Source organism: Aythya marila (assembly GCF_965140915.1).
Source record: "Aythya marila genome assembly, chromosome: 1".
In the NCBI taxonomy this organism is placed as follows: domain Eukaryota; kingdom Metazoa; phylum Chordata; class Aves; order Anseriformes; family Anatidae; genus Aythya; species Aythya marila.
In genome coordinates this window covers 73,856,054-73,872,243 of record NC_139042.1, presented here as the reverse complement: position 1 = coordinate 73,872,243, position 16,190 = coordinate 73,856,054, and positions in this window count along the sequence as shown.

The following is a 16,190-nucleotide window of genomic DNA, read 5'->3' as shown; positions in this document are numbered from 1 at the left end:
ACAGTGACCTGAAATAATTAATTTGTTTTTAGCTAATAATTCCATTTTGAAAATCAGCCTGAAAAAAGAAATGGACACTTTATTATGTATGATATCGATTAATTTCTTAGGTATCTTTAATGATGTGATTTTACAGCAAAGTATTTGTCAAGGAAAAAGTGTTGTAAAAACAGTTAAAAAGTTAAAAATTGAAAAACCCACTCGTTTCTGATGCGTTACTAGTGATAGTGAAAATTTTGTCAATTGGAAGTTCATTTGCAAGAAAGAGATTCTATAAAATAAGAAATGCATCACTGAAATTCCTGATGATTTTCATCTGAATATTCCTTCCATTATTTTCATACATTAGTATGAAATGTATGTTTGTTTGTTTGTTTGTTTGTTTTTTTTTAAAAAAAAAGCAAAATCTACCTTCCTTCAAAAGAAGATGGGTAGTTATCCCTTAACTGTAACTTAGGGGAAAAAATAATAATAATAATTAAAGATAAAGATATATACCGTATTTCTGAAACTTAGCCACTTAGAGAAGAAGTAAGCTAAGAAACTTTGAAGTACATTATTATCTTCAATCTATCAACCTTAAAATAATTGTATTTGTTTATCCATCTTCATTAATAAAACAACAGGAGTTATAATATGTAAATTGTAGCCCAAATGCCATCTTATTCATGAGACATCTTCCCATTGCCTATGATCAAAGAGAGCTCTCTGTGGCTACATACATAAATGCAGAGACATAAATGGATTTTTCCACTATCTATAAATAAATAACCCATACTGAAGTTCACAAGCAGAGCCTTCCACATGCCACCACATGCAGAATAGGAAGCCCACTCTCATAGAAGACAGTATGCAGTAACTGGTGGAGCTCTGACAGCAAAGCATGCCAACCAGCATCTCAATTACGTATGACCAGCTGATCCCTTTTATGCCCTTCATTTCCCCAGGCCTGTTCTTTCCGCATTCTTCTTCTATTGATGTCTCTCTTTTTCTACTCTTGTCCATTCTCAGATAAAAAACATACCTCTACCCTCCTACTGTTTTTTCCCTGTTGGTCCTAGTTTTCTACATCTGCATTGAAGATTAGTATTTCTGATACCATTACCTAGATCTTCTCAGCTTTGCATTGCACTAACCTTGCATTACTAATGAGGTTACTTAGGCCCTGCTGGTCCTTCAAGACACTGCTATTCAAAAGATCCTTAATCACATCCTCCAAATATCTGTGATGTTTGATGTCTTTCACAAAATTTTCTTTAACAATCTCTAAAATCCATCTATTCATCACATCATTATCCATAACTTTGTTAGTTTTTTTTTGTTTGTTTTTTTTTTTTTTTTTTTTTTTTGTTAGCAACTCTGTCTGAGGTCAGGGAGTATAAACATCTAAACATCTTTGTCCAGTGTATTGACCTAGAGAATATTTTGTAATACTGAAAATTTATACCCTCTGTCGTTGCACTAAAATGCCTTGTCAAGTCTTTAGTGGCATGAAAGGTTGCTCCTTGGATGTACTTATACACCAATAGTATATAATGGCTGCCAGTCAAAGGTTAAACAAATGCTTCTGGAGTATCTCAAAATCCAAAGTGTAGTAAAGTTTTATGTAGCATCCAATCAGTATTACATCTTCTCTATTTCTCTCTGTCTTTATATTTTGAAATTAATCATTAGAGAGATGAACATACATATATGAGACTTTAGAGATTCCAGAAGACTTTAAACAGAACCGTCTTCAACAATTTCTTATCTGTATTTCATGTAATACTGAAAATGAATAATCCTTGTTGATGGTCTCTTGCTTTTGAAGTTTCCTGACAGAATGAAAATAGAGTAATTCCACTGTTGGCTACTTCGTAGTGACAGCTTTGTGAACTCATTGTGAACACTGAACATAACTTTCCATATGGCAAGAATTCCTAAATTTTTGTTTGGTAATCAGCAGTGTATGCTCATTAGTAACCAGAGCTGCATAATCCTACTGGAAGTAATTCTTGGATTAGAAATTCTGTTGTGTTGAATTTCTCCACAATAAGGGTCTAGGTCCTAATTCTTGAATTCTGATAGAGATTCTGATCATTGAAGGTAGAAAATGTATGTATTTGGATCCTTTTCTCCTCTGCTTCCCTTCCAGTCTCCATTCTCATTTAGATATGAAATAAAAAAGTAAATTCTCAGTCAAGCTCATCAGCAGTTGACAGTCAAATAGTGATTTCACCATTTTTGTTTCTTTCTGCTTCATTGAAGTCTTCCAGCACAGGATTACTAGTGTCAAGGGTACCAACTGAAATTCCATATTTTGCAGTTTCTTTCAGACTGTTTTTCCCTGGCTATATTTATATAGCCTGGCTATATTTCAGGCTATATTTATATAGCCTGAATTAGGCTATAGCCTGAATATTATATAGCCTGAATTAGGCTATATTAGCCTTATATAGGCTATATTTCAGGCTATATTTATATAGCCTGAATCAAGTTCTCATTTTGAATTTTTAATATTTCATAACAAATAGTGATTGAGGTAATAAGAATAGCTATTTTCCAAAGAGGCTATATTATTGCAACAGGATATGGTTTCTCATCACTACAATACAATTTTATAATATTTTAAATTTCATTAAGATATTAAATAACAGTTTAAAAAGCACTGAGAAAAAAAAAAAAAAAAAGAGAAAAGAGAAAAGAGAAAGTCAGAAGCAAGATATCAAAACTAAATGAATAGCTTTTCTACTGTCATAACTTATTGCTAGTCAATATTCACACTTGAGAAATGAAACAGAACTATTTAATTATTTTACACAAATAATCTCTCAAGATAAATATTTTCTTTTTAGGATTGGCATTGTAAAGTTTCAGAAATACAGCAGAACATTAAATATTCATTGGCTTAAAAAATATTAAGAAACAAAATCTTAATATCTAGTATATGGATTTTTTTATGTATTATCAAATAAGGATATTTCACCAATCCTACAATCTGCAAACAAATGCTTCCCCTTCTTCCCCTATTAAGATAGTAAAAACCTGTATGAAAATCCTGCCTTCTTTTCATTAAGGCACACAGAAAAAAAAACAAATAATTTTTTTTCCAAGTTATATTCAACACATTATAGAAAGGCTTTAAACAGAATTGGCTTAATTAGCATATATTTCATCTCATTCTATGCCACATGCTATACTGAAATTTATATTAGAATTTTCTTATTTTATTGGTAGTAGAATGTTTTGGATTTTCAGGAGACTGAAGAAAAGCTAAATAATTATTCTTCATTATGAAAAATAATTATGCAGTGAAAGTCTTATGTTCTAATTCAGCCTTTTTCCTCTCTATTAATCAAACATCCATAGGATTTTCTTTAACTAGAGATGACATTACTATTCTTAGAATCACAGAAAGACTTTGCTTGGAGGGATCTTAGAAGGTCACCTAATTCAACATCATGTTCAAACCAAAGTTTAGATTAAGCTGCTGAATGCAGCTTGTGTGGCTGAGTTTTAAAGCCTTTTTTTTTTTTTTTTTTTTTTTTTCCGGTATTGTTTGTTTGTTTGTTTTCTTTTAGGGACAGTTCTCTTCAGTGATTTTATAAATTATCTGGATGTAGGACTCAAGCATATACTAAGTTTGTTGATGATACTAAATTAGGAGTAGCTGTTGAGGGTTAAGAAGCTTTTCTGAGAGATCATGGCAAATTAGAAGGTTGGGCAATCACCAACAATTAGCAAGGGCTGGTGCTGGATTCTGCACCTGGGACAGAGCAACCCTGGCTATATGTACAGACTGGGGGAGCAGCCCTGTGGAAAGATATCTGGGAATTCTGAGTCAACAGTGTGCTCTGGAAGACAAAAGGACCTGTGTCCTGGGATGCATCAAGCACAGGATTCCTAGTTGGTTGAAGGAAATGACTGTGTCACTCTACTCTGTGCTGGTGTAGCTTCATCTCAAATTTGGGCACCATAGTAACAAAAAGAGAATAACACTAAGAGAGAATGTCCAGCATAAGGCTACAAAGACAGTGAAGGGTCTAGAGGAGAAAATATATGAGTAGCAGCTGAATCCATTTGGTTTATTCAACCTACAGAACAGACTGAAGGTATAATTCATACAGTTCACAGCTTCCTCACAAGGGGAAGCAGAGGGAAAGGTGCTAATCTCTTCTGTCTGGTGACAAGAAATTGGGCCAAAGGGCCTATTTCAGCATGAAGGGGCTGTTGAATGGCAGGACAGGGGAGGTTCATATGGGATATTAGGAGAAGGTTTTGGTGATTTTATCCTTGTTATGCAGATGAACTCCACTACAATTGCTCTCTCATTTCCTGTCCTCAAAGGAAAAGGGGGAGAAAATGTGATGGAAAGGGCTCAAGAGTTACAGTAAGGACACCGATTCTCATCACAGGAAAAACAGACTCAGCATGGGGAGATGAATATAATTTATTGCCTATTACTAGCAGACGAGCACAGAGAGAAACTAAATGCAAATTTAAAAACCTTCCCCCCATTCATCCTCTTCTATGTCCTCCCCCTGAGCAGTGCAGGAGGATGGGGAATGGGGGCTGCAGTTAGTCCCTAACACTGTCTCCGCCACTCCTTCACAGTCCCTCTCTGACCCTGCTTCACATGGGGTCCCTCCCACAGGATGCCGTCCTTCCTGAACTGAACCTGCAGGGGCTGCCCACAGGCAGCAGCTCTTCAAGAACTGCTTCCACATGGCTCCGTACTACGGGGTCCAGCCTTCATGAATGAACTGCTCTAACATGTATTGCCCATGGGTGGCAAATCCCCCAGATCACCTGCTCCTGCATGGGCTCCTCTCCACGGGCTGCAGCTCTGGCCTGGGTCCTGCCCCTGTGGGGGTTTTCCATGGGCTACAGCCTCATGCAAGCCAGATAGACCTGCTTCACCACGGGCTGCAGCATGGAAATCTTCTTCAGAATGGTACACCACAGGCTGCAGGGCAACTTCTGCTCTGGCACCTGGAACACCTCCTCCCCCTTCTTCACTGACCTTGATCTCTGCAGGCTGGTTTCTCACTCCTCTCTCTCCCAGATGCTCTTGTACAGCAGTTTTTCCCTTTTCTTAAATATGCTCTCACACATATTTAAGCACAACCAACATTGTCCCTTTTGGAGGTGTCTATAACTGGCTCTTACCTGACATGGGTCCGGCTTCTGGACTCTTACAGAGATCACCCCTGCATGTCCCCTGCTGTCAAAGCTGTCAAATCCTTGCCACATAAACCCAAGATAAATTTGTTCAATGTGAGAGAGTGATCAGACACTGGAACAGGCTTCCCAGAGAAGTGGTTGCAGCCCCAAGCCTGCCAGAATTCAAGAAGCATTTAGACAATACCCTCAGATATACAGTTTAATTTTTAGGTAGTCCTGTTTGGAGCCAGAAGTTGGACTCAATGATTCTTGTGGGTCCTTTCCACCTTGTAATATTCTATGATTCTATAAGTTTCAAAAATCCCCAATGGCAGAGGCTCCTCAGCCTAAATAGGAAAATTTTTCTCAACATAGTCTAAGATTATTTCAGTAATTTTCATATCTTATCTTCATAGTCAAATCTTTCCAGTTTACAGTTAATATTTGCTCTTGTTTTTAAAAATAGGAGGAAATTATGTCATTTTATAAAGATAAAGACTGGCACTTAGGCCACTTAAATATCAGATTAAACAGATTTTAGGCATGACTCTCAGAAGATCTATTTAAGTTTAGTATCATTGCCAAAGAGGAGGCAAGAATGTACATATATGAAGACGATGTAATGAAAGACCAAAACTAGATCAAAAGAAAAAAAAAAAATATATATATATATATATTTCTCTCTTCCTTTTTGGATATAGTTTCAATATCCTTTAGCTAAAAAGCTTACTCTGCTTGTTTTCTTTCTATAGCATCACTCTTTATTAACTGGTACATCTCTTGATTCTGCAGAGGACACTGGTGCTCTGGCAGGAGTCACCTTAGGTAAACAAGGAGAACATCTTTACTTCCTGTCTCATGAATTCATCAGTTGAAATGACAATTCCATTAAAAAATCAGTATACAGAAAGCAAGAAAATTTTCAGATTTTCATGTGAGCTCATGAAAACAGACCACTCCATGGTCACAGGGCTAACTGAAAAAGCTGTTTTAGATTTCAGTTGAATCTCCGAAAACAGACATATACACATCCAGTTCTTTGTGTTCTCCAGTTTAAATGACCTCTTTTATCAAGTGACCAACATGAACTATTTTTTTTCCAGTTTTTCCTCTTCATTCTATTTCTAACTGCATAATCTGGAGACTATAAATAGATTTAATGCTGCATATCACTATAAAAAGTTTCAAGCTTGTGTATCACTATTGCGTTTATGTATTTTTCCAGGGTTAAGTGTATTTCCTGAATGCTTAAAAAGCAAATTAGATAGACATTATGTATTATTAAAAAATTAAATATTTTTTAAAGAAGTTTTTAGTGTGTGACATGTAGTAGAGTCATTAATAGGTAGGGCCATCAGGGATAATTTCCTTATTAATGAGATTAGCAATGTTGGAGTGAGTCCAGAGGAGTGACACAAGGATAATCAGAGGTCTGGAGCACCTCTCCTATGAAGACAAGCTGGGAGATGTTGTTCAACCTGGAGAAGAGTATTTACAGAAGCTTTCCAGTACTTAAAGGGAGTCAGGGAGCATAGTGATAGGAAAAAGGATAATATTTATCAGGTAATTTATATTCTTCTGGTTATTTTGTGTTTTGTTCCACATCTTTAGGAAAAGCAGACCAGCATAGAAACATTTTCACAAGCCCTGGTCCTCTTGGGGGACTTTAACCACCCTGATATCTATTAGAGGGACAGAACAGTAATGCATAGGCAATTCAGGAGGTTCCTGAAATACACTGATGTTAATAGCTTCCTTCTTCAAGTGATAGAAGAGACAATGAGGAAAGGTGTTATGCATTTTCACCAACAAGGAGGGCCTGGTAGGGAATGTGAAACTCCAGGGCAGCCTTGGTTGCAGTGATCAGGAAATAACATAGTTTTGCATTCAGAGGGCAGCAAGGAAGGTGGAGAGCAAGCTCTCTTAGAAGAGCAGACTTTGGCCTCTTCAGGGATCTGCTTAGTAGAGTACCATGGGACAAAGCCCTGGAAGGATGAGGAGTCCAAGAAAGGTGGTTAATGTATAAGTATCACCTCCTTCAAACTCAGAAGCAATGCATTCCCACCCAAAAAAAAAAAAAAAAAAAAAAAAAAAAAAAAAAAAGTCAGGCAAAAATGCCAGGAGTCCTGCATGGATGAGCAAAGAGCTTCTGACCAAGCTTACACAAAAGAATAAGGCATACAAAGACTGAAAGAAAGGACAGATAACTTGGGAGGGACACGAAGACGTTATCTGAGTAGTCAGGGATCAGGTTAGGGAAGCCAAAGCCCTTTTAGAATTAAATTTGGTCAGGGATATCAAGGGCGATAAGAAAAAGTTCTGTATGTACATCAGTGATAAAAGAAAATGGACAAAAAAAAGAGAAAGGTTAGGGAAATTGTGGGCCCTCTTTGGAAGGAAACAGGAGACCTGGTCACCTGGCGTATGGAGAAGGATGAGGTATTAAGGTACTAAATGACTATTTTACTTCAGTCTTCACTGACAAGAGCTCCAACCACATGGCCCCAGCCCCAGAAGGCAAAGGCAGGAACTAGAAGAATGATGAATTACCCAATGCAGGAGAAGAGCAGGTTCAAGACCATCTAAGGAACCTGAACGTGCACTAGTCCATGGGACTTTATGAGATACATCTGCGAGTCTTAAGAGAACTGGTGGATGTAGTTGCTAAGCCACTATCCATCATATTTGAGAAGTTGTGGCAGTCCGGTGAAGTTCCCACTCACTGGAAGAGGGAAAACATAACCCCCAGTTTTAAAAAGGGAAAAAAAGATAGATGTGGGGAAGTATAAGTCAGTCTGTTACTGGCAAGATCATTTAGTAGATCCTCCTGGAAACCATGCTAAGGTACACAGAAAATAAGGAGGTGATTTGTGACAGCCAACATGGTTTCAGTAAGGGCAGACTGTGCCTGACAAATCTGGTGGCCTTCTACAGTGAGGTTACAGCACTCATGGACAAGGGAAGAGCAACGGACATCATCTACCTGGACTTGTGCAAAGCATTTGACCCATGATATTATTGTCTCTAAATTAGAGAGACATGGATTTGACAGATGGACCACTCGGTGGGTAAGGAATTGGCTGGATGGTCACACTCAAAGAATTGCAGTCGATGGCTCAGTGTCCAGGTGGAGATCAGAAACAAGTGGTGCTCCTCAGGGGTCAGTATTGGGCCAGCAATGTATAACATCTTTGTTGGTGACATGGACAGTGAGATTTAGTGCACCCTCATCAAGTTTGCTGACAACACCAAGCTGTGTTGGTACAATCGACATGCTGAAAGGAAGACATGCCACTGTAGTGGTTTAACCTGGCTGGTAGCTAAGCACCCCTCAGCTGTTTGTTCACTCTCCTTTCCCCTGTGGGATGGGGGAGAGAATTGATAAAATAAAATAAGATGAAAGCTTGTGAATTGAGATGGAGACAGTTTATTATAACATAAAAGAAAGGATATGGACTCGATGATCTTGAGGTCTCTTCCAACCTAGAAATTCTGTGATCTGTGTGATCTGTGATAATAATAATAATAATAATAATAATAATAATAATAATAATAATAATAATAATAATAATGTACAAAACAAGTGATGCACAATGCAATTGCTCACCATCCGTTGATCAATGCCCAGCCTATCCCCAAGCAGCCAGTTCCCCCACCCTGGCAAGCCCCCCCATATTAATTGTTCAACATGATACCATATGGTATGGAATACCCATTTGGCTGGTTTGGGTCAGCTGTCCTGAGACTGTCCCAGCTCCCACTGCACCCCTAGCCTGTCCGCTGGCAGGACAGAGCGAGAACCTGAAAAGTTGTTGACTTAGTGTAAGTACTGCTCTGCCACTATTGAAACATGTTGTGGTTCCGCTCGAGTGGGCAGCAGAGCTCCACCACAGCTGCCCTCTCACTCCCCTCCTCAGAGAGGAATGGGGAGAAAATACGATGAAAAGGGCTCAAAGTTTGAGATAAGGACAAGCAGATCATGCAGTAATTATTGTAATAGGCAAAACAAACTCGGCATAGGGAGATAGTAAGATTTACTGCTTATTACTAACAAGCTAGAGAAGTGAGAAACAAAGGAAAGAAACCAAAAGCACCTTTCCCCCCTGCCATCCACCCTCTTCCACCTTCTCCCCCCGAGCGGCGCAGGAGAACGGGGGAATGGGGGTTATGGTCAGTCTACAGCGTTTCTCTGCCGCTCCTTCTCAGTCACTCTCATCCCCTGTGCTGTGGGGTCCCACCCACGGGATACAGTCCTTGATGAACTGATCCGGCATGGGCTTCCCACAGGCAGCAGCCTCCGTTGGTGCAGGACCACCTGCTCCACCGTGGTCTCCTCCACGGGCTGCAGTGTGGAACCCTGCCCCACTGTGGTACTCTATGGGCTGCAGGGGGACAGCCTGCTTCACCATGGTCCTCACCACAGGCCTCAGGGGACTTCTGCTCTGGCACCTGGAGCACCTGTTCCCCTCCTTCTACACTGACCTTGGTGCCTGCAAGGCTGTTCCTCACTCCTCTCACTCTCCCAACTGCTGTGTGGTGCAGCGTTTTTTTTCCCTGTCTTAAATATGTTCTCACAGAGGCGCCAAACAACATTGGTTATTGGCTCGGCTCTGGTCAGCGGTGGGGCCCTTACCAAACATGGGGCAGCTTCTAGATCCTTCTCGCAGAAACCACCCCTATGGCCCCCTGCTACCAAAACCTTGCCATGTAAACCCACTACAAAACATCAGCATCATATCAACATTATTGTCATCCTAAATCCCAAACACTGCACCGTTCCAGCTACTAGAAGGAAAATTAACTCTATTCTAGCCAAAACCAGGACAGCCATCCAGAGGGATCTGGACAGGCTTGAGAGGGGGGCCTCTGAGAACCTCTTGAGGTTCTTGAGAACCTCAACCTCTTGAGAGCTGAACCTCTTGAACCTCTTGAGAACCTCTTGAGAACCTCTTGAGGCCAAGTGCAAGGTCCTGTACCTGGCCTGGGGGTGATTCTAAGCACAAATACAAGCTGGGCAAAGAACGGATTGAGAGCAGCCCTGAGGAGAAGGTCTTGGTGTTGTCAAATGAAAAACTAAGCATGAGCCATCAATAGGCACTTACAAACCAGAAAGACAACTGTATCTTGGGCTGCATCTAAAGAAGCATGGCCAGCATGCTGAGGGAGATGATTCTCCTTCTCTGCTCTGCTTTTGTGGGACCTTACCTTGAGTACTGCATTCAGCATTGGGGATCCCAGCATAAGGAGGAAATTGACCAATTACAGTGAGTTCAGATGAGGGCCCTGAAGATGATCAAAGGGCTGGAGTACCTCTTCTACAAAGACAGGCTAAGAGAGCTGGGGATGTTCAGCCCAGTGAAGTTAAGACTTTGGGGAGACCTTCCAGTACTTAAAGGAGGTCTACCAGACAGGGAGGTACTCTGTCAGGGATTGTAGTGACAGGACAAAGAGTGATGGTTTTAAACTAAAAAAGGGTAGATTTAGATTTAGGTGTAAGGAATAAATTCTTTACTCAGAGGGTGGTGAGGCACTAGAACAGGTTGCCCAGAGAAGCTGTGGATACCCCATCCCTGGAAGTGTTCAAGGCCAGGTTGAATGTGTTTTTGGACAAGCTGATCTAGTGGGAGTTGTCCCTGCCCATGGCAGGGAGGTTGGAACTAGATCAATATATGGTAACATATTTATAACTGTCAAACTTATTGTTAGACAGAATTATTTTAACACTATTATATATGTGTTTTTTGTTTGTTTGTTTGTTTGTTTGTTTAATTCTGTTTCTACTTTATTCTCAGTGTTCTCTGTGTTTTCCTACAAAATATTAGTTATTTCTTTATTATTTCTTTATTTTCAGTCTTACCTATAGAATTACTATTTTTTTCCCTCTCAAGGTCAAATCTTTCCTCCCCATGAGTTCTGTGTTGATTTCAGTACAATTGCATCACGTTGTAACATATATTGTTTTTTTTGTTTGTTTCATTAGAAACTGAGATCTGAAATCAGTTCTCAGAAAATAATCATGCAAGATGTAGTCTTCTATCTAGACAAAAAAGTGGCGAAAAAACTGTTTAAATCCAAATTTTATATGTATATATGTATAAATTTTATATGTATGTATGTATACATAGAAATTTTATATGTATACATATAAAAATTATGCACATTTCATGTGGCATATCTCATTTATAATAAGGATTAATTATGAAATCATTTACTAGCTACCTTTAAAACAACTTATCAGTACTTCTCCTATCCTATATGTGCATATACAGAGAAAAAATAATATATATTTATAAAGATACCTAACATATAAGTATTTTTACAAAATTATGTCATTAGCATATATTTATGTTAATTTATGTTAAAAATATTATACATAATTTTTATCTGCACTCTCAGGACTAAAATCTATCATTAATTTCAGTTAAACCACATTATGAGAAATTTTTTTCCTTTTTTTTATCAGGACTTTTATTCTTGCAGTTAAATGTCAATATAAATGACCTGTGGATATATATATATGTGATATATATATATATATATATATATCAGTTTTATGTCTGTATCTTTATTATGTATTTAAAATATAGTACATTGAATAAGCATTATTTACTAGGTATTTTTCCATAAATATTTTAATGAATAAGGCGTAACACAATAAACACTACATTTCATGCATATGTAACAGGAGACTTTATCATAATGTTCAAGCCTAAAAATAAAAACATGAATGCTAATGTTTTAATGCAATTTTAACTTGATCCAAATTAGAACAATATATTCTTTATATATACAAAGATTTCCATGGCGTTGTTTGTTGGTTTTTTTTGTTTGTTTGTTTGTTTGTTTTTCACAGCAGATAAAAATAATAATAAAAAATAAAATTTGTTCTATGTAGTTTTGAAGCACTGCTCATAAAAAAAAAAAAAATAGACTTATGCTGTCATTACTGAGCAATGGGATACTTGTATGTCTTTTCCTTCAAACTATGTAAGACTTACATAAAAAGGAGATTCTTCCTCTATATTGTGAATTAGCATTTTTCTTCTGAGAAGTGCTGGATGATCTGCAGGTGGACAATAGGTTTCAGAATGGCTCCAAAAATCAGTTAGACATGAAAATACTGAATATTGGAATGACAATTAGACATGAGAATACTGAAATCTCTACAACTACCTGAAAGAAGGAAGTTGTGGGGAGCTGTTTTTTGTTGTTGTTGTTCCACAATAGAAAAAAGACATGAAAGAAAATGATACAGCCATTTAGCAGAAAAAGAATAAATGTTTTTCTGATGTAATACATAAATAATGACAGCATAATAGCTTGACACTAATGTTAGCCCTTATTGAAAATAATCACTGATTTTTTTTTTTGAAAATTACTGCTTTGTTTTCTCTTATAAAGTGACAGTTTTCAGTTTTCAACAGACAAAACTTGAATTTTGTTAAAAACAGCTCCTTTAACAAGATTAATCAGTAATATTTATTTATTTATTTATTTATTTATTTATTTCAGTTTAATCAGTACTTGAAGTAAATAAGCTGTTGTTGGTCAGTTTGATACCAGTTAATTACCTGCACATTTAACAGAAGAGTACTATCTGTAACACATTATAGTGTGAGTGCAATACCCTACCATAAGTAGGCATTCAATTAATTCAATATTAACATTCTGTTCTATTACAATACCAACATTTAGAATTAAAGTGTATTAAGGATTCCTACATTTACTTACTCCTAAATAAATGTATTTAGCTGAAATCTGAACTGACTTTGTGGCTACGGTGTGGCTGATATTAAGGAAAGTTTGAAGTGAAGGGTGATCTGAAGCTTTCAGTATAGAATCACAGAATCATAGAATCATTAAGGTTGAAAAAGACCTCCAAGGTCATCTGTTCCAACTGTCCCCCTACCACCAGTACTACCCACTAAGCCATGTCCCTAAGCACCACGTTGAACCTTTCCTTAAACACCTCCAGGGTCGATGACTCCACCATTTCCCTGGGCAACTTGTTCCAATACCTACCACTCTCTGAGAAGAAATGTCTCCTACTTTCCAGCCTAAACCTCCCCTGGCTCAACTTGAAACCATTCCTTCTCATCCTATTGCTAGTTATCTGCAAGGAGAGACCAACCCCCAGCTCCCCACACCTTTCTTTCAGGTAGCTGTAGAGAGCAATAAGGTTTCCCCTGAGCCTCCTCTTCTCCTTACTGAGAGAATCCCAGTTCCCTCAGCTGCTCCTCATAGGACTTGTGTTCCAAGCCCTTCACCAGCTTTATAGCCCTTCTCTGGACATGCTCCAGGGACTTAATGTCCTTCTTGTAGTGAGGGGCCCAAAACTGAATACTGTATAGAATAGTACCCTCAGCACCCTTGGTTCCTATAGACTTGTAACAGTCCAGGTGGAGTAGCAGGTCTCTAACTGCCTGAATCATGCAGGGGTTTATTCTGCTCCACATCTCAGATTTCCAGGTCAGGAGGCTGAGTACCCTGAGGATAACTGATCGGACTATTAAAGACAGATGTAAAGAAGGTATGGAGAATCTCAGCTGTTTCCTTATGCTCAGTAGTCAATATATATATCAGTATAGCTGCACCTTCTCCAGTAACTAGCTCAGAATGATATTCTTTAGATAAAATATGAGATATACAAGGTAAATATTAATCTTTGATCACATGAACAGTTCCTGTGTCTTTGTGTAAATGCTACAAAGTAAGTTTCGTTGCCTGCTTTGATGAAGTGTTTATACAGTAAAAACATTTCATAGCATACTGAGCTCCTATAAATCAATTTGAAATTAGTTTACTGTCAAGTTGATAAATCTAATTTTAGCATTATATTTTGAAGGTGATTTAACAGGTATTTCAGTGTATAATTTATACTATATCAGAGAAAGATAAGAAAACAAGTGTTCCAAACCAATAATTGTTGTCACATTCATTTATAAATTCTGTAAAAGCTTTGAATACAGTTTTGAAAAAAAAAAAAAAAAAAAAAAAAACTTAAATATAGTTTATTCATATTCATAATTCTAGTGCATAAACTCTGAAACCTCTTGAGTTATATATAATTATAAGGTACTGTATTTTTTTGTGATGGATATAGCCTTCAGATCTTCAACTTTCCTGAGACTGGAACAAGCTACTTGTCAACAGTCAGTGTAAGTATATATAGCATCCAAACTTATAAAAAGGTCACACACTAAGAAAGTATTTTTATGTTTCTTTATTTTTTGTTTGTTTGTTTGGTTGGTTGGTTGGTTGTTTTTTTTTGTCTGCAATAATCTAAATAATCTAAACCAATGGAAACACATATGCAAGAGGACATTCTCAGCTAGGCTGAGAAAGTGTGGGATAGATGAGTGGACAGCAAGGTGGGTGGAGAACTGGCTGACTGGTTGAGCACAGAGAGTGGTGATCGGAGGAGCAGAGTCTGGCTGGAGGCCTGTGACTAGCGGTGTTCCTCAGGGGTCGGTGCTGGGTCCAGTCTTGTTCAACATCTTTATCCACAACCTTGATGAAGGAATAGTGTCTGCCCTCAGCAAGTATGCCGATGACACAAAGCTGGGAGGAGTGACTGACATGCCAGAAGGTTGTGCTGCCATTCATCAAGACCTGGACTGGCTGGAGAGATGGGCAGGAAGAAAGCTTTAATAAGAGATTTAATAAGAGCAAGCGTAGAGTCCTGCACCTGGGAAGGAACAACCCGAAGTGTCAGTATAGGCTGGGGAACGACCTGCTGGAGAGAAGCTCTGCGGAGAAGGACCTGGGTGTCCTGGTGGACAACAGGTTGACCATGAGCCAGCACTGTGCCCTTGTGGCCAAGAGGGCTAATGGGATCCTGGCGTGCATTAAAAGGAGCGTGGCCAGCAGATCAAGGGAGGTGATCCTCCCCCTCTACTCTGCCCTGGTCAGGCCTCACCTGGAGTACTGTGCCCAGTTCTGGGCTCCCTGTTACAAAAAAAGACAGGGATCTCCTGGAAAGAGTCCAGTGGAGGGCCCCAAAGATGATATGGGGCCTGGAGCATCTTCCCTATGAAGGAAGGCTGAGAGACCTGGGTCTGTTCAGAGTGGAGAAGACTGAGAGGGGATCTCCTCAATGTATATAAATATCTGAGGGGTGGGGGACAGAAAGATGTAGCCAACCTCTTCTCAGTGGTTTGTGGGGATAGGACAAGGGGCAATGGCTGCAAGTTAGAGCACAGGAAGTTCCGCACTGACATGCGAAAGAACTTCTTCACGGTGAGGGTGACGGAGCATTGGAACATGCTGCCCAGGGAGGTTGTGGAGTCTCCTTCCCTGGAGATATTCAAGGCCTGTCTGGACGCCTACCTGGGCAGCCTGCTCTAAGGAACCTGCTTTGGCAGGGGGGTTGGACCTGATGATCTTTCAAGGCCCCTTCCAACCCCTACAGTTCTGTGATTCTGTGATTCTTATTGGTTTCTCATACCACTATATCTGAAGACATAGATGACAATTTGCTCTTATTATCATGTGTATATATTATTCCAAAATACAGTGTATTTTGAAATAATATATACACATGATAATGACTGGTTCCTGAAGTCTGAGAAGTGTAATGTATGCAGGAAAGTGAAAAAAATATATACAGTTAATCTACAGGTATGGATAAACAGAAGCATGGTATCACGTATACTTGTGGTTTTTCTGGATTCCAAAAATCAGCAGAACACAGAACGGTGTAATCAAGTTCCAGATCTACCTGCAAAAACTGCAATTATGTTCTCTTTTCTCTGAAGGAAAATGATTTTTTTTAACGGACATTTGGAAGTTATAACTAGTTGATTCCATGAGAGCAGTTATTCCTGCATCTGTAAGTAGATGTGTTACTTTTCACAGAGATATATCTTACCACACAATAAAATACAATGCAGAGATTTCTGGGTTCAACTGTCTGAGCTACCTACCAAACCAGCAGTGCTGTCCTAATGCAGAAATTACCCTTACTGGTATTTAGTTAGTATTTCTGCATGGTTTTTCATTCAGTACAGAAAAGATCAATTGGTGTTTACTGTGTCATGACACCTTAG